This window comes from Episyrphus balteatus, chromosome 3 (assembly GCF_945859705.1).
Source record: "Episyrphus balteatus chromosome 3, idEpiBalt1.1, whole genome shotgun sequence".
Classification (NCBI taxonomy): Eukaryota; Metazoa; Arthropoda; class Insecta; order Diptera; family Syrphidae; genus Episyrphus; species Episyrphus balteatus.
Genome location: NC_079136.1, coordinates 123,812,786 through 123,816,999, shown reverse-complemented (window position 1 = coordinate 123,816,999; position 4,214 = coordinate 123,812,786).

The following is a 4,214-nucleotide window of genomic DNA, read 5'->3' as shown; positions in this document are numbered from 1 at the left end:
ATTATATGAAAAAAAAAACTTGCTTGTTTCTTAAATAAACCGAAAAATAAAAATAATCGTCACTTTGACTCTCTGCGACGATAAATAAAAAACTACACTATACGAAAAAGTTTGTAGGTAGCTCGACCATATCTATCTCGGTCGAAATTGGATGGAAATCATGGAATTCTACAATAATTTCTCTCTCTCTCTCATTCTCCAAGTCTCTAGCTACATTAGGGTTTCTTTATGGGGGGGGAGGCGCTTTTTGAGAGAGAATAATTATAAATTTATTCTCTCTCTCTCTATTTCTCTGGTTTTTTATATTTTGTTGTTGTATTTTGTGTATTTATTTACATGTTTCGTTAATTTTATTGGCAAAATAAAATGTAGTAAATTTTTCATTTTGATTAGACGAATTGAAGATATTTGTTGGTTATATATCCAATCAGAGGATATACAAATCTTATTGGACTAGATTGAAAATCAAATCAAATTGATTTATTTTTGTTATAATTTCGTAATATCCCAATGAATATTCGATATTTTTTGACGAAAGATAAAACGAATGAAATTTGATGTGCTTAATTTTCACCCATATGTTAAAATTTCTTTGTTAACTCACGTTTTTCAGATATTTCAATTTGAAAATGGAAAAAAAAACGTTATTTTAATAGATAGGGTAGAGTTGCCTAATTCCGGCCCTCTCCAGTAGCCGGCCACCTTTCAGAAAAATCCTTATGACTAGTCATGGTATAAAAAGACAAGGTATGATCATTAGAGCCGCCATCTTACATAATGGGGTAATAAGGTTTTGACGTTTGGTATTTGGCAAAGTCAAAAGCAACAACAATTTCCAAGACAAATTTGTTTACAACAACAATTTCAATGGGCTGGGCTGTCAAAACCTTAAGTAGCCATAAGTTTTGACAGTTCTCGATACTGAGTTTTTTCTAATGATCATACCTTCTCTTTTTATACCATGATGACTAGTGATTTTGTATTATTTATTCCAAATTTTTGCTCTTATTCTGTTCTTTTAAATGTCTCTCCTAAAATTACAATATTCTTATTATTCAGTTTTCTTAGAAAAAAAATAAGTTTTTGTGAAGTGATCCAATCGGGTATGGTTTTTTTAAATTTTACTGCCGAAAGCTACTATCGTAATTAGTGTTTTGTGGAAACAATTTCAGAGCTAAATGCTTTGAAATGTTGTTTTTCTTATTAAATATACAGGGTGTCCCACAGTCACCGCCCCAAATGAAAACCATGGATTCCTGAGGTCATTTTAAGTCGAAAAACTTAAGAGGTAATTTTCTCGTTTTCGTCCCGTTTTCGAGTTACCACGGTTTTTATGATTTTTGCTCTCTTATCCTTTAACTTGCCTTATCTTTGCCAAACCACGTTTGATTTGAAAGATTTTTTTTACAACCAATCAAGAATTTACTACAGTTTAAGTTTGTCTCAAAACTTTTTTCTCTGCGGACAACCGTTTCGCCACAATTTTGCATCAAACACAATTTTCTTCGTTTTTTAAGTTGTTTTTTACACTTTCATATCATTTTAGTCAAAAAACACGTTAATGAGTATTAATTTTTTGTGCTTTTTATTAAAGCCCAGTTTATTTTCATAAAGAAAATAAGTTTTATTTCATAAAAAAGGCTACTGAAAATAATTTTAAAAAAATAAACAAACTGAGTGAATTAAAAAAAAAATAATTTTTAATTAAAAAATTAATTTAAATGAATTAAAAACTTTTTCTGAGCTTTATCTATTTGTTCTTTTCTTAACCACAATAGCTCAGAAAAAGTTTTTAATTCATTTAAATTAGTTTTTTATTTCAAAATTATTTTTTTTTTAATTCACTCAGTTTGTTTATTTTTTTTAATTACTTTCAGTAGCCTTTTTTATGAAATAAAACTTGTTTTTTCTATGAAAATAAACTGGGCTTTAATAAAAAGCACAAAAAAGTAATACTCATTAACGTGTTTTTTTGACTTAAATGATATGAAAGTGTAAAAAACGACTTAAAAAACGAAAAAATTGTGTTTGATGCAAAATTGTGGAGAAACGGTTGTCCGCAGAGAAAAAAGTTTTGAGACAAATTTAAACTGTAGTAAATTCTTGATTGGTTGTAAAAAAAATCTTTCAAATCAAACGTAGTTTGGCAAAGATAAGGCCAGTTAAAGGACAAGAGAGCAAAAATCATAAAAACCGTGGTAACTCGAAAACGGGACGAAAACGAGAAAATTACCTCTTAAGTTTTTCGACTTAAAATGACCTCAGGAATCCATGGTTTTCATTTGGGGCGGTGACTGTGGGACACCCTGTATATTATTCTTCAAATAAAATAGGTTTTAAATAGGAAAAAGATGTGAATTTTGGTAATTTTAAGAGGGGCTGGAGATAGAACACAAAAAAAGCTTTGAAATTCAAGTGTTTCCTGTATTCGGCCCCCTTTTATTGATAAAAGTTTAAAAAATGGGGGAAAAATAAATACATTTTTAAATCATTTGATGTTATAACTTATTAACAATCAAAATTGTTTTTAAATTCTTCAAACACAAAAATTTAAATAAAAAACATTCAATTTATTTAAGCTTGACCTTATAAAGTCAGTGGCCGGAAATGGGACACTAGATGGCCGATAATAGGAAACAAAGGCCGGATTTAGGAGAATCGGACTTTTTTATACAAAAACTTAAATAAAATATTTTTGGGAACTATTATTAACTATTTTTTTTTTGAAACATACTGAAAAATTATTATAAAAAGTACATTTTATTTCAAGAATTATTCGAAAATGTTGATATTTGACGTTTCTATGCTTTATTTTATGAGACAGAATCCTTAAGGGGCCGGCTACTAGCAACTCTACCTTATCTTTGGAAGTATTTGATTAAAGTAAGTTATTTTGACTTGGTTTAATTTAATTATTATTTCATAGATTAAAAAACAATAATTTAATGTTTTCGAAAGATATTAATTTTGTTTTCCAAAGTAAAAAAGTTAACGACTTATTTTTTACTATTCCGAATGGCTTAACCCGTTTCAAAAACAAAATTTACTAAACATTTATTAAAATTTAAAAAACAAGTTCGTTTGTCATTTATCACTTTTAATCAATACCTTAAATTAAAATTTCAAAAATTCGGTTGAATGTGCCTTAATTTTGTAATTATCAATTTTTTTCTAAAAAAAAATTATTTCTAAAGGCTTAACTACATTGGCCACTTTTTGAAAAAGTACAATAGTGAAAATATTTTTTTTCTGGCTAGCGCAATTGTTTTGTGGAAAAGAGTATTAGCCCAGGGAAATTAGTAATTTAAATCGCATTTTTCGCGGGACAAAATTTTTTTCATGGAATGTGTTCGGGTGGTTGTCCTTATCATAAAAGTCAATTTGTTGGGATAATTGGAGGTTGGGAACAGCCGCCATCTTGGAAAAGAGATTGGTATCGTTTTTATTGAATAGCTCCATTGTTATTCATTTTAACAAAAAATGACAAAGGTAAGACTTATTAACAATAAAATTATCTAAGAAATCATATACAAAACAATTCCGTGAGTTGATTAAATAAAATTTTATAGTTGGTCAAAGTGCGGGTTTGTATCGAAAGGTTGGGACAAAATGACATTTTTTCATATATCTGACGAACTTTTGATTTGTTTGGATAATTCTTCAAGAATGAATTGTAGTACTTATAATTACCTATAAAATGAGCCCACAATCGTTATTGTCACCATCGTATTGTAGAAGTAATCTAACTCCGAATCTCAACATGTACTAGTCAAAAGTAAGAAAACAGCTGTTTTTTTGCTAGTAGGTCGAGAAAATTTTGGGAGTAGAGGTATAACCAAAATATAAGTACGCAGTTTTGCAGCCATACGCGTGTTAATGTCGATTTCGAAGGTCTGACAACTCTAATTTTGTGCTTTATACGGTTTTTGGGGGGTTAAATAACGTAAGTTTTCCAGTTAATGTGAATGGGCTAAATTTATACTATTTGAAATTATAAATATACAAGCTGATGCTCTATTATTTTTCCTAAATCTGAACACCCCAATCTTGAGGATGTGACCAATAGAACTATATATAAGCCGCTTATACGATTATGTTTTAGAAGCTTTTTTTGTTTAGATTTTTGTTTGTTTATTTAAATTGAAAAGCCTGATATGGTTAGTTAAAAAAGCTTATATCGTGAGTTCTATTAACCCCATAGCCGAGATTGAGGT